Source organism: Morone saxatilis, unplaced genomic scaffold (assembly GCF_004916995.1).
Source record: "Morone saxatilis isolate NCDOM2014 unplaced genomic scaffold, NCSU_SB_2.0 Contig15, whole genome shotgun sequence".
Lineage (NCBI taxonomy): Eukaryota > Metazoa > Chordata > Actinopteri > Moronidae > Morone > Morone saxatilis.
This window is the reverse complement of record NW_023339707.1, coordinates 5,081,533-5,097,479: the sequence shown is the minus strand read 5'-3', so window position 1 is coordinate 5,097,479 and position 15,947 is coordinate 5,081,533.

Genomic DNA, 15,947 nt, shown 5'->3' with positions numbered 1-15,947 from the left:
AACATTACAGAAAAAGACAAACATTTATTGTTAGTGTTACTGGGTAATAAACGATACACCAAAGGGGGCAGTTGTAGACAACAGTTGAACTAGAATCCAGCTATGTAAAGGAACGAATAAAGGCAGAAAGTGTGGAGGTCTTGATGGTGATGGATGCTGGGGTAGACAGGAGAGAGACGACAGGAGTTTGTGTCCAGTCACAGACTTGCATTTAATGTTCACTGTTATATTAACCGTACCCACCATCTTTCCCTCACCCATCATACCTTAACCAGAGTTTTGCCTTAGCCATGATTGCTCCCTAGCCCTAGCCTGTGCTAATACTGTGGAAATAAAGAATCTTAAAAACATTGGGATTGGCCATAAAATAACCCCCCGTTGTTATTTAATGTACATGAACAAGGGGTTTTGCTGAACTGTGCAATGCTGTTCTTCTTGTTTGGCGATAGGGGTCGCATCAATGACAGAAACACTGTCCCTGATCCAGATCCAGATTTTCCCACGTCCTTGCTCCTGGAGAACATTTTATACTCATCTACAATAGCATCACCATTAACAAACATAAAAAGTTTTTTGATGGGCTTCCTGGAGAAAATGACAAAGACACACATACAGAGAGCACAATCACCACCTTCTATTAAGAAATGAAGTCCAGCTGCACCTCGGCCTGTATTACTCCACAGGTCAGCTGTTTGGGTCACAAAGTTGCAAGATCAGACTGAAATCAGACTTACTGTTGGTGCATGCTTCTGTTTTTCTGGGCTGTGCCCCTCTAACTCTGACCTAAACAGCAGTTCTGCGGCGTTATACAGGGAGTGCAGCACAGTTGGGCTTATGCGTAGTAATATGGAAGTTGTACGGTTTGTGCCAAAGAAAAAGGCTGTCAGACAGCAAGGTAAAGCGTTGAATATATTCTTAACATAGAGTACGCTTGTGGGCATTTTCTGCAACCCTCGTCCACAGTAGTAAATAGCTCTGCTACCATTTACAGGAGGTAATAAGCTGACTAGTACCTCTTACAACCCCACTTCAAAATACCCAAACCCCAAACTGGAACACGGGAAATCCCAAATTCATTACACCTGGAGAAAGAAAGTGTGCATGTACAACTCTGTATAGTTAAAAAATAAGTTGGTCTGCAAAATCTTTCTGAAATATAACAGATTAAGTGATAATTTTATTATGCATATACTGTTTGTTGGACAACAGCGATGTAGCTTTTAGGAATTACAAAAAACATTACTTAGGTTGTAAAAGGATGGATATTTTCTTTTAATACATCATTCTGACAGAGGAGATGCAAGCTAAGACAAATGTGAAGACAAATTAGATTTCGAAGCACTGAAAACATGAATTGTGGATAAGGCGGTACAACTCAATATTAAGAAGGTGTTGCTGTGACACTGTGCACTCGCTGTATAGCTAGAAGGTCTATATGAATGCAGGCTGTGTGGGTGGTGATGCACTGTGGTCGATAGGATTCACACCGGGCCTTCAATATCACAGCACCACACAGTCTCTTCAGCTCAAAGCTCCATCTTAACAGAGGTAATCATTTATCCTCTGTGGATCCACTGAAACGCCACACACACACACACACACATACACACACATATTAGTCAAGTCTCGCTCCCCCTGCTGACACCATCACAGATAGAGTGATGAAATGATTTTCTCCTCCAGTGCTTTTCAATTCACATTAGGGGGAATATTGTGCTCCCCTTTTAAAACGACCGCAGGTAAATCAAACTATATTGGGTCCACTGAAACCCAACCCTTATCTCTTTATCAGTGTGATCTAGAGAGGGCTATATATGTGATTGCATATCTAGCTTTTTTTAAAGTGGAAAGTAATTTTTATTATATAGTGTAAGTGCAATGGGATTTTTATGTGAATCCTAAATTATAATCATTTTGCAAGCTTTACTTCTCTTTCTTTTGGTCTTTATGGAACAATAAGAGAAACGCTTTAGAATATGACTGTGAATGTGGCTGAGAGTCAAACTAATATAAAGTCTTACTGGATGCCGGATATTAAGAAAGAAATCTGCAGCCAGCCATGCTGATCTTTCTATGCTCAGGCATGGAACTAGTACACTTCGTTAGCAACAACTTACATAAACCCCCAATAAGAAACACACACACACACACACACACACACACTCTAAGAAAACAGAGATTTCTGTTAAAACTGGCTGCAGAGACGGTGATGAACAAAGAGTTCTCTGAACAAGAACAAAGCACCACAAAGCAAATCAAGACTTGATGCCAGCGTAATGACATCTGGGAATTAAATCACTTTAGAGAGCTGCAGTCAGGTATTACCATTCCAACTCCAAGAAAAAAACACCAACAAACTCTGCAATTCAAATTGACGGCACAGAGTCAAAACATTCCTTCTTTTTCTCTTTCTCTTCCTACCTGGCAGAGGACTGATGTCCTGACAGCTGTTTTTGGTTCTAACACTAGCCAGCAATTTGTTTTACTGGCTCAGTATTTCTAAATGCAGTTGACATACACACATCTTTCTTTACCTCCTGCAGAAGACAGCCTTAAGTAACCTGCTAAAGCAGACAGCAAATAGTGTGTACCTACTGTTTAAATGATGACAAGTTTTATTACTCAAGCAGTGTCTTGGAGGAAGTGGCAACATTTATTGGTATGATATGATTGCAAGCTATTCTTCGCTCAGTAGAGACTGAGGACTGGGTGGAAACATTTGTTTGCAGAAGTCATGTGCTTGTAAACACTGTCGTACCGTATAATGTTGCTCGAGATATCCATTTTCAATGTTTTAAAAGGCTCTCTCCGTGTTAAAAAGTGATTTGCTGATTGCACCCTAACAGAAAGTGCTCATCTCATGCTGCCAGTTACACACACCTTGACTCGAATGAATCAACAGTACTCAGTACTATAGACCTAATATTATATGAATAAGCATCACAAAGACATAACTATAAGGAGTCAGATCTTGTGCAACAACCACCAAATGCATACGCTCTGGCTAACAGGAAGCTGACATAGGGTCGATGTAGTCATCAGGTTTTGACATAGAAGAATGTGTGAGATGAAAAGGACGGTATCTCTGGTTCTGCATCCATTTGATGCATTTTTAAACTGTTGATTGTGAAATTGACAGTGTTATAGCAGCGACATGGTTGACCAGTGGAGTACTCCTTTAAATTAAATTAACTATTTTTGCATTTGAACACACTTTTGTATTCTGTGTTCAGAAGCAGTAATTAATTTGTCATTAAAAAAGTGTCAAACAAATATTGATGTGTGTGAATATGATCAGTCCTCTAATTCTCCCATGACACTGTATGAATATTAACGAACCCCAAATTTGAGAGACCCTCTATTAGCTGCACAAATTATGCATTAAATTTATGTTTTCAAGCCATTTATATATGAATTCTCAGAGGCAACGTGTCACTGCAGAGCTTTGTTAACACTGTGTCAAACCGACCTGTCCAAAGGCCAACCATAGTGGTCCTGTAACTTTCCCATGATGTCAGCTCAGGAATTGTTGACTTTATTTCTCCTTTATTTCAAACCTTTGCCAGTTCATTCACCTTGGTTGGAAGGTGAGGTAGTGACAGAGTTCTTGTTTAACATTACAGCACCTGAAGAAGAACAGGATGTAGTAGCTGCTGCAGCCCAGCTACGCACCAGATACAGAACATACATGACAGTCAGTGATTATCGCTGGAAGAGAGTCGCGCTTCAAAACCAAGAACCTGATTATGGAAATCCGTTTGATAATAAGCCTATATCAACAACTGTGGAGCGTTTCACCCCAAACTTCAACATGTTTTTTTTCTAAGCTACATCGCTTGAGCAGCTTATAAAAGAGAAGAATTTTCAGCTAATATGATCAAATCATACTGAGGTGATTATTTGGATTGATTTATCTGTCATAACAGAAGACAGCTTCCCTTTCCCTCTGTCTCCCTTTCACCACACAAACAGGGACTGATAGGAATGATGGGAGTAGCGGGCCCAGTGTAATTACCCATAGTTCTCTGTGGGACATCTGTTCGTCTGATAAGACTTGGGTTAATCTATCTCTCTTAAAAATCAGTTGGCTTTGAGAAATTGTCGTGGACCCCTGGCATGAAATGACCTGGTCTGGTCTGTGGGGTGAGGTTTGTGTACGTATGTGTGTGTGTGTGTGTGTGTGTGTGTGTGTGTGTGTGCCTGTACTATAAGCTGCATTCACACTGATGTGCTCACTTTGTTCTGGCTGACTGTGGACAGCGCTGAAGGCCCAGATGGAAATGTAGCTGCAAAGTTAACAGGCCAATCATGTATCTTTGCTGCTTTGATATTTCCTTACAGATCATTGCATAATTTTTGATGAACAGCAAGTTAGAAAGTTCTTGAAAGTACTGAAAAATGAATCAAATGTCATCAGAGCATTTGAGTTAATCATAAAGTTCTCATCTCTAGACGATTCAACTTTATCCTGCAGCACTGGCATCAGGGTCTTCAGATTAATTTAAAGGATACAGCATGTTAAAGCTGCGTACAATGTTTGACCCAAGGCCCTCTTTTATTTAGCTTGTATTTAGCTTAGCTCTTCTACAAAAGGGTCACAAAGTGGATGAGAAATGGTTTACCAATCACACTGTGTGTACATAAGAAAAAACAGCAGATTTAGCTTCTTTTAAACATATATGTAACATTTCCATATTAAAATAAAAAAAAAACACTAGACCTATATTCTGCTGAGTTGTGTACTTACATTATCCCAAATGCTGGGATCCAACAACTTCCAGCATTTGCAATTCCTCTAGTTGCTATAACTTCCAGAGGAAACACGGGAAAGAGTGAGGAAGGAAGTCAGTGAATGTGAGTACACGTAATGTGAATAAATCCTTGTCTGTGAACAATTTCTCCCTAAATCATGTCAGATTTTAATCAGCAAAGGTGGTTTATATCATGTGTTTATCAGTCATCACTGATCACTAATCTGCATCTATATATGAACAATGGCTCGTAGTGATGAACCTCAGAATCATCAGAATTATCATTCGAGTCTTCCGCTTCTCTCAGTTCTATGGAGCATTTTAGCCTCTTTCAGCTTATTTTTTGTTCAGTTTTTCTGCCTGAAACTTTCATCGAAAAACAACATGCGCCCAGAAACATTGCGGTTCAATATATAATATATAATATTCAATAGAGCTTCCTAAACGTTGGCATTTTTATGGGTAACACAAATACATCAAGGCGGAAAAGACTGACATTGTTGATATCATTTGTTGGGATCATTTCAAACTCTTTAAACTATAACAAAGGCATTTACATACAGCAAAGCAAACTTTAAACAAATATTTATGCATGGTATGTATATATGTTCCTCACAATTCATGAATATCTGTACCACATTCATGGCAATTAATCCAGTATTTGTTGAGAGTCTGTTTAAAAGTGGTGGACCAACCAACATTACCATCACTAGAGCCATGCCGAAGTTTGACTAACAAAAATAAAACAGCATTTTAAATGGATGGCACTTTCTAGTCTTCCGACCACTCAAAGTGCTTTGAAAAGGCTGCCACAGCTTGACCATGAACGTCCTGACAGGGTCAAGCTTCCTTAGTGGCTCAAGGAAATCAACAGACAACTGGTACATTTGGCCTTGCTCATTGTGTTGTTGCTGTGTGTGTGTTTGTGTAGAGCCATGCCCTCTGCAGCCTGCTTACGTCTGCCTTGTACATGTACTGTATCTCCCACACAGAGCAGCAGAGTGGTGACTCAGCCATTACCGTGGAACAAGCTACCTGTACAGTCATCATCTTTAGAGCACTTAAAAGCTTATTGGCTCTCTCTAGACTCTGATAAAAACAGATGAGGTCAAGGGCTGATCAGAGGATTACATGAATATTTGGTCACAAAAGATCTTTCAAAAACATACCGTCATGAATTTTGGTGGAATTTCTTATGGTGCCTAATTAGGACCCCGTTTGTGTTTCTCATAAGTGCAGTTTTCACATAAAGACATGAATACAGTGCTATTGTGTGGTAGTTTGTGTTGTACTATCATGCATGTCGTGTCATAAGGCCCTGTAGCAGTTTCTTAACTCCATAAATAGAAGCAGCTCTTGGCAGGTACAGTAAAGCAGGCAGGAGGCTGCTGAGGCAGAGAGAATGACAGATCTGAAGAGAGTTCTAGTGTACCAAGGGCTTTCCAATGGCAAACTATGAATTTTAGGGAATAGAGAACGAATAGTTAGACAGATGCTGAACAACTGATGATATATTTATTTACTTTTATTTGGGGAAATAATGACCAAATTATTGTTTTCCCGTGTTTCTTGTGTTGATTCAGCTTGACAAAGACAAAATGAATAACTATTTTTGAAGAACGAGTGCAAAAGAGACAGCTGTTGTTTGATTTATTTAATTAGCTGTTAATGTTCAGCTGGTGGAGATCTATATGATGGTCTCTATTTTTGTGATATTGACACAAATATAACTATGAATGACATAAATGAATAGGAATATATAAGTCGTCTTTCCAAAAACTCAAGTAAAAACCTGGAATAAATTATATGAAACCAGTCAACAGTCACCCACCAGCTTTGTTCCAATTTATTCCATTGAGACACACACACACACACACAGGCATACAGTATATGTAATCTTCTGCCTCATCCATCCTAATACTTCTCATACCTCTATGTTTGTCAACAGTGGGTGAGCTGAGCTGGTAAATGATGACATTATGTATCAACAGCTCAACCCACATGATAAACGAGCTGATGCTAGAACACAAAGCTGCTGTCAAAAGAGAAACCTATATATTCACAAACAGTCAATTTTCACCACTGAAGTGAAAAAGATATCTGCCTCTATTAACACGGCGCACTTTATACATGTAAATGTAAGGGGAAGTAAAGGAATACCTGCTGTGCAGTGTTCAGAGGGAAATTTTAGAGGTGGCACAATTGCAACAATCCCCATGAGTTTGCAGCACTCTTGACGATCAGTCAACATCAAACAATGAATGAATTCAATTATTTCCAAAACAAAATTCCAATTACCACCCCTTAATTTACATAACTTCAATATAACCTCCCTTTATTTTATTTTATTTTACCTCTCTTCCTCCTTTGTTTGTAAGTGTATCGACTTTAATTTTCTTTGGTATGGTGACTTTTGGCAGAAAATTAAACTTCATATTTTCTCTCTCTTCCTCTTTGTCTCTCTCCGTGTGCCTCTCTTTTTCCACCCTCTTGCTGGTATCAAAATGCGTGCAGCGTGAAATTAAAGCCAATGCATTTCTGACTCTGAAATAAATTTGCCCCTCTGATGAGGTTGGAGTTGGTCCAAGGCTCTGCGATGAAAACACTTTTTACACTTATTTTCCTTCATGGTGGAATTATCCGCTGCTTATTATTGTTCGGCATACATGACTTTTTCCTCTGGGAATGTGGCTGCCATGCCGAAAAAAGCTTGCTGTTTTCTCTGACTATTTATTAATTTTTCTGTTCTTGTGAGCACTCAGTGTCTTGGAGGATCCTAATTTTTTTGGAAATTCTCACCAATTCTCCCCTGGAAGGGAATAGTACTTAATTTGATCATGCGATTTTCTTACTGTGGCCTTTACGTGGGCATTAATGGGTCCTGGTATAATTCACAGTAGATAAATTAGAGATACAAATAAAGCATATGAGGATAAAAGGTACCAGAGTGACTTTTATCACACCAAAACAGGAACCATTCTGCAGGAACCATCCTTAATCTTAATATATATAATATAGCAAAAAATTAGCGATTAGGTGAAAAAGGTGCTCTGTGCAGCCATTCACTAGACTTCCAAGCCAAGATGACTTTTCTACAAAATCATAAAAATATACAATACTGCTCAACCACACAGTGGTTTCTGTCTTCTGCTCAGATTAAAGATATAAATTGTCCCACCTGAACAGGTACAACAACAGAGTAAGGGAAAACAAGCATTCTTTACAAGCACACAGCTAAAGATAAGCATCACGAACTGAATAAATGAATGTGTTAAAGTATAAACCAAGAAGATGTAATGCACAGATGTACAGGGTGTCTAGCTGAAGCTAATTTGCAGCCACCATCTTTGGTTACGTTTTTAAATTTAGGTTACAACAACTAAACAAACAATCAGATTAAACAGATTTATGATAAAATACAACAGAACAGACATAGCAGACTGTGTGTTTAGCAAAAAAGCTGTTCTGCTAGGGCTGCACGGCTCTTTTGTCACTATATTTTTCACTTTATAAATTATATTTATATATATATTTATTATGTGTGGGACAAGGCCATTTGTCCACTTAAATATTCGTTTTATAAAATGACAACTTCACAAAGTTGTACATTTTTCACTTCTTTTTCGAGGTTAAAATACACATAGCTCAAACTCTATAATCAAATACGTCCAGGAGGAAAGGGAAAGCACATTTCAAAACACAACTGAAGCATTATTTCAGTGACCTCGCATTGCAAGAAGCCCGCCCTGAGACACCATGACTGCTTCGCCAACTTCTAACAGACAAAGTGGTTGGGAGTTAATTGTCAGGTGGCTGGTGTGGCCTTGTTTAAGCAATTTCACTGAGCAACAGTATTGTTACACTTATCAGCTTATTATTAAGAATGACTCTTATAATATTTAACTTAAAAAAACACCCGATTTTATCAACAAGACCAGTTCTTATGTGGTGCCCCTGTGGTTGTTTTATTTCAACTGGAAGTGAAAAACGTCTGAGAGAAAAGACTGCTGAGCAATTAATGTCAGTTCAGCTCATAGAAACATAAATTTAGGCATAAAAGGCATAAGATTTCACTCCTCCACCTGTGGTTACTGGTGGTAACAGCAGCAAAACCATGCAAATCCTTGAACAGCTACTTTGTCAGCAATAACTACAACATAATAGCATCTGGTATTTGTTCACATTGCAGCCAAACAAACTACCATCGTTTTTAATAATTTATATTTTTCTATCATTCTGTGAGCAACCGTGATCTGATTACTTTATAATGTGTTACACCACTCTCTAATATGCTATGCTAATTTGGATGTAACTTCATACACTATTTTTCTGGGAGTGTCGCCACAGAAACTCAGTTTGTAATAATTTAAATACAAGGGCTTTCATCGATGGGCCATAGGCTCAACACCATTGTGTTACCACAATACCGCAATAGAGAGTGACTTAACAGACATTTATTTAAATGAAAACCTTTGAGATTATTACTTTAAAAGGTTGCAGGTTTAGAGATAAAGATAAGACAAGATTCAAACCCTTCAGCTCACCACTAATACAGGCCTCTATGATTAAAGATCTTACTTTTTTAAAAGTGTCTTTATTCATAGTTTGCTTGATGTATGTGACCCTGTGTTGCTTCGTCTTGCATGTACTGTTATTTGAAGGGAGCATCTTGAGAAACAACAGAATTCATTTTCACACACTCACAATTCATTTTTTTATTTTTCATTTTTTTGCTTTGACTCTTTGAGCACATTGAGTAAGGTGTAAGTAGGTGTGTTTTTACCCTTTTAACCTGTCAGAAAGCATATTTTCTGTTGTTAGGACACAACGTATTGCATGCTGTATGGCTAAACAAATAGCATCAGTCTGACTGCGTAATATAAACAGCATGGTTTGATGCTCAGTCCTACTGGTTAACATTATTAGAGCAGAGACGGTAGCCTGAAATAATTCTTTTAGCACTTGTCCTTATATGACACCAGCTCACACACAGAAGCAATGGATGCAATTTCAGCGCTATATGCAATAATTTACTGTTTGAAAGGTATAAAAGTTAGGACTAAAGTTCCGGTATTACATTTTAGGTATTGAATTTTCCCCATTGCTGCCTCGGAGGCAGCCATAGTAATCGATCAGTTTTGATAGTCTAATAGCACCTTCAAAGCAGCAGCTCAATGATGATATATCCTGGTTCAAAGATGACCAAAGAGGAGCTGAAAGAAAATGAAAATTACTCTGTACCTCATAAAATATTGATTATTAAAACATACGATTCAGTTTTCTTGCATCTATGGGCTACTCAGCCTTTTGAAAGTGAAGTACTGTAGAAGAGTGTGAAGAATTACAGCCAGTACTTTTTTATTCATTACTTCCTGTTCCTTATAGCCCCCAGAGGTGTCGTTATTGTTCAATTGGCAAATAACTGTCTTTGAACTTTTTTCCTTCTCCACTCATTCAGAAAAATTGCCCATGGATCATCATCCTCAGAAGCTGAGAGCCAGGACCATATTTAAAATTTGAGTTTATTTCCCCTTTAATCTTTGATGATTATAACTCACGCAGCTTCGCTCCAGCACTCCGGTGGTGATTATTCATTCACCGGCCCATTTCTCTCTTGGCTGAGGTTGCTCCCAGTCCAGTCATATTAATCAACCACCGCTCTAATTGACTGATTAAGTCATGTCTCCAGCAGCCAAAATGGCTGACTAACTCATTAAACTATCACACATATTCTGGTTGCAAAATGGCTGACTGCGATCCAATTTCCTTGACTTTTATGGGCACTATGATAGTTTTTTTCCTTCAGATTTTATGTTGAGCACTTAAAGGACCAATGTGTAGGATTAAATGGCATCTAGTGGTGTAGTTGTAGATTACAACCCCCTTGCCACAACCTCCATATAAGAGGACCCGCTCCGTCTGTAGATAAAACAAACTCATTCTACGAAAATGATGGCACATGAACAGTTTTGTTATGTCAAATAATATAGAATAATCCTCCCTAAATGAGAAGTTACACAGTGCTTAATAATACACACTGTACTCTCTAACTCTAAACACTCAGTCACTAAGTTAGAATTGTTTTTTTTCCTGCAGGCAGCAACAGTAAGTCTGTGATTCATTTCAAGGCCAGAACTATAACTATACCGGACAGGATTATATTGATAAACATATTGTCAACATTTTATTACATTTTAAAAGATTTCGTTGAACTCCCCATTTTCCGTTCACTGTATATAAAATATGAGCAGACTCAAAATGACCTATGTTTCTATGGTAAAATTATCAATATTTTCTCATGAGCCTTGGTCCCAAAATGAGGATAAATTTGTCATATGGGTCCCAGGCTAAAAAATAAGGCCCGCATTAGAGAGTAAATGTGTTACTGGTGGGCTGCCAAGTGCCTGTGCAAGAACCTGCTGGGGCCAATTCATTTATATTAGGATGCCCCATCGGCAGCAAGAGCAAGAGTTTGTCTACGGGAAAATACAGTGACTGGGGACATCCATCTGCACTGAGCTAATGAGGTAGTGCTGGTATTGGTGGGTATGTGGTGGTATTGGGTGGTAGTCATATTAGAACACTCACACACTTTCCTGCTCATGCACTCATGAACATACGCACTTAGAGGACTGAGAAATTAGGCCAAATTTACAGTGGCCCCTGAAGTGTAAAACACAACAGCATTACAGATATTAAATGTTTCTGTATTATTGTTGTGTTTCCTGAAATGCAGTGTCTTCTGAAACATGTTTTCTGAAATGTTGTTTTCTAAAATGTTGTGACTTAAAAAAAAGTAGTTAAATATTGTAAGTATTTTATGAACCTTGGTTTTCTGAAATGCTGTGTTTTCTTGCAAACCCTGTTTTCTGAAACATTTTGTCCAGTAAAGTGTGTTGTTTTGTGAAATGCAGTGTTCTATAATGTGTTATTTACTGATATGTGTGTTTGCTTACACATTGTGTTTTGTGTAATTTTGCGTACACACACACACACACATTCTTGCTTATGCACACACATGAACATACACACAGAGTGTAGAAAAGGGGCCAATAAGATCTTCAGACACCTGAATATACTGCCAAACACACATGAATAGATTGATGCACAGGTACAATAAATGGAAGAACACAAAGGCGCTCATACACACAAACACGCACAGCCACATTGTCCCTCAGCGGTAATGAAACCCACACTGATCAATGGTGAAAGATAGGCCAGTCAAGCAGCAATTCAGCCACTACAGCACACAAATAGCCTGGCTGACCAATGCACCTCCAGCAATTGTGGGCTACATCACAGAGCAGCATTAGCCAGCGTTGCTAATGAGCTATTACAGCAGTGACCTTCGGGACAAACTCATTACCAGGTGACAATAGACGGCAGACAGAAGCTAGATTCATTATCATAATTATCAGTGCCGCCTTTATTGCAGCTCGCCGGGGTTGCTGGTCGAGGTGCATCCTTGTGTGTTTGTGTGTGTGTGTGAATGAAAGCACAAGACAAAGAGCGTTACAAGCAGTTATAGACCATTACAATACTGTGATAAATGATCTCCTTGCCTATGCAATAGCATTTTTACTAGGTTTTTCATATTTTATCTGCTGTAATATGGAGGCCTATACTTAAATGTAACATTTTGACGAGTCCATTTTTCCTTGTAGAATCTTGAATGAATCTGCTTGGGGTATTTCTGTTTGTTTTTTTAACATCATGGGTTGAAGCTCTAGCTCTAAATCTGGTGAATAGGCCCATTACAAATCCTGTCTCAGCTTGCTCACACGAGTTTGAGGATGGACGGCCACTTCAGGGCCTTGCAGCTGTTCCATCTGTTCAGTGGAATCCATCAAATGCCTATCTATCAATCTGCTCCCTCACTGCTCCCTCTCTTGTCGACAGGCAGCGGGAAGTTTACAAACTTCTGCTTCTCAGGCTTCAAAACAGAGAGACGAGTGGATTAGCAGCGCTGAGAGCATCAAAATTTTAATATAATGCTTATTTCCTCAGCAATGATGTGACTTGATGAATTACACACCGGGGGAAATCAGTGCTGTTCTGCTCATTGTAAAGCTATGGGTTTGTTATACCCGTACCCGCATCAGGATCAGTTTTAACTACTGTGGTGAGGAAGGAACTAAAAAGCACTGAATCCAAATGTTAAACCTTAAAGGTATTTTTTTATTGTTATCGAATAACTGAGGAGAATAAATTACATGATGGATAGTTTTTGGACAGCTACATCTTCAGTCTGACGTTCAGAGCCGATGACACAAAAAAATTTCATTTTGTTGGCATTTAAAATGTTAAGGGAAATTAATGGAGATGTAGGAGGGAAAAGAGCGGAAAAGGGGTGGGACAAATGCACTGAAGGGCAGGGAGAGGACAAAGACAAAAAGTGATTGATGCAAAAACAGAGGTGGAGCCAAACAATTCACACAGCGGCAGGCAGACCAGTTTTCACACTGGGGTGACTGATTTTTTTTTTTTTTTTCCTGCATGATTCAGCTGTAGCAGCTCACCTGAAAATTAATACAAAATTAGCACTAAGCTTATAGTAATTGTACACCATTAGGAATCATTATGGGATTTTCTTTTTATAAAATGACATAAGAGCAGCCTGTGTTTTTTTCTTAGGTTAGCACCCTGTCAAGAAAAGTTTGCCTGATTTCCCAGTCTTTTATCACCAGATATATAGTATATAGAAGCTCAGGTGAACATAACAAACTAACAAGCACTGACTAGAAATAAAACCCCAATAAAATGGGCAATTTATAAACTAGAAAGCTACTATGCTAAACTTTCCATTTCTAACACAAAGGAAACAGGAGAAATTAAAGGGAAACAAAATGGCAGCTCCTGCAGAGCTCCCTGCCTACAGAGTTAAAGTATAATATAAATATAAAATTATTAAGTTAAAATAACTAACTGATTAGCTGAATTTAAAACAGCAGAATCACTACCTTACTGTCATCTGGGGCCTGTATAATATATATATATATATATATATTTATATAAAAACTCAAGTTTTTTTTATATCACTAAACTGGCTCACTTTTAAATCAGGGTAGATCACCATCGTAACCTATGCTGCAGAGTCACCTTGCTCTGAAGCAGGCCAACTTCACAATTGTTAACAGTTAAAAGGTCCAGTGTGTAACAGGGAAGAGGAGGATCTATTGGCAGAAATGGAATATAATGTATATAGCTATGTTTTCATTAGTGTATAATCACCTGAAAATAGAAATATTTATGTTTTTGTTACCTTAGAATGAGCTTTTTTTAAACCTAGAAAGACCCAAACAGAAGACAACAGCAGGATTACTTAAATGATTTTAATATAAATTGAGTTTATGGGGAGGTGTGGGTACAGGTAGGCAGGAAGGTAGGGAACACAAAGACTAAATACACAGGCTAGGGGAAGGATAGCAGGAGACAGGTAAAAAAAAATCAGGGTGGGGCAAACAATCAAAACTGGAGGGAAAACAGACAAAGATATAAACATGACACAAGAAGCGGAGGTTTCAAAATAAAACAGGAAATAACAGAAGTAAACCCAAAACCATGAGAGCTACTTTAAGACTTAAATGGTCCTCTGGTGGTAAATTCAAGAGGTACGCAGCAGGATATGAAGTAATTAAAATTACATTAATCAGAATAATCAATAACATACATTATTCTGAAATGGGCCATTCTACATGATGAGTACTTTTACTTTTGGTACTTTAAGTATATTTTAATGCTTTTGTACTTTTAAGTAAAACTTTGAATGCAGGACTTTTACTTGCCAGCTAATTTAACCATTGCAGCAATGGTTTGGTGACACAAGTGTGTAGTGGCCAGTCTTTATGTTCCAAAAGTGAGTAAAAGAGAAGAAAAATAGAGGAGGGAAGAGAATAAGTCAGCCATGATAAATAAAACCAGAAGAGGACAAGAGATGGAGGGTTGAAGAGAGAAGAAGGGAGAGTAGGTCATGGGGGATAACAAAGAGGAAACAGGAAGAAATAAGGGTTAAAGAGAAGGAGGAACAAATTAAGAGAGGGAGGGAAAGCAAAAGAAGGAGGGATATGCAGAAGAGGAAAAAGTGATCAAGATTAAGGAGGGGAGAGGTAATCAAGAGCAGCTGGATGGGAGGAATGAAACTCAGTGAAGTCAAAAAGGAGGCAGGGAGGAGGGGGAGAACAGAGAGAGGAAAGACAGATATGGACAGAAGACAAAAGAGGGAGGAAAGAGGGATGAAAAGAGGAGGTGATTGGTGCAGAGTATAGGAAGGAGAAATATAAAAAAAGGAACAAAGGGAGAGTGAGGGAGGAGAAGAAAGTAACAAGTAAGAAGTGTGATCAACATTTGAAGAGCCAAAAGGGAGAGATGGATGAAGAACAGGATGGTTGAAAAGAGCGATGGATGAAGAGAAGGAGGCGTGATGGGGAGCCATTAATAATTTATGATAGCCTCAGCTTTTCAAAGCAGCCCAGTGGTCCCGCTCCCTGCTTTCCCCTGACGTTTAATTTGTCTGAAAATCAGCGAGCGTGGAGTCTGATTATCGTCTCCGTCTGCCAACGCCTCAGCCTCAATCTCCCTGACACAGAGGTGAGATCACAAGCTGTTCGGTACACACGTCAGCCTGGAATCCTTTAGGTGAAAACAATCCGTGTATAAGTTACATACATACAGACAAAAAGTATCTCCGCATAAAGCATCTCTGAACCTCTGAAATTATATGCCCAAACACAGACTTCAGATCTTCTATATTATTCCATTTATAAGTCCATTATATTGACGGGGAAAAGTGCAGGAGGTGCAGTAAAGTGGCCTTGTCCGAGCTCACTCAGTATACTTTTATATATTAGGTATCTGATGGGCCTGTTTCTGAACAGGGGAAGGAATGACTTGGCCTCTTACAGTAAAGTGGCTTCTCTTTCAGTGTGTCTCAAAAATGTTTTTCAGCCTCTGTTGGTTTGTCCTCCATGCTGGAGAATTGTGGAGTATAGAAAATGTTACAACAGAAATGAAAGTTCCCTCATATTAAAAAAACATGCTTCTTCACTATGAAATGTTTTAAGCTGGTTCGATCTAAAACAGTTTCAACAATGTGAGTTAACTGAACTTAATTTGTTCAGTCATCTCATGAGTTGTTGAAAATTTAAACCAACAGATTTAAGTTAGCTGAACTTGAGATTAGTGATGGGAATTCCGGCT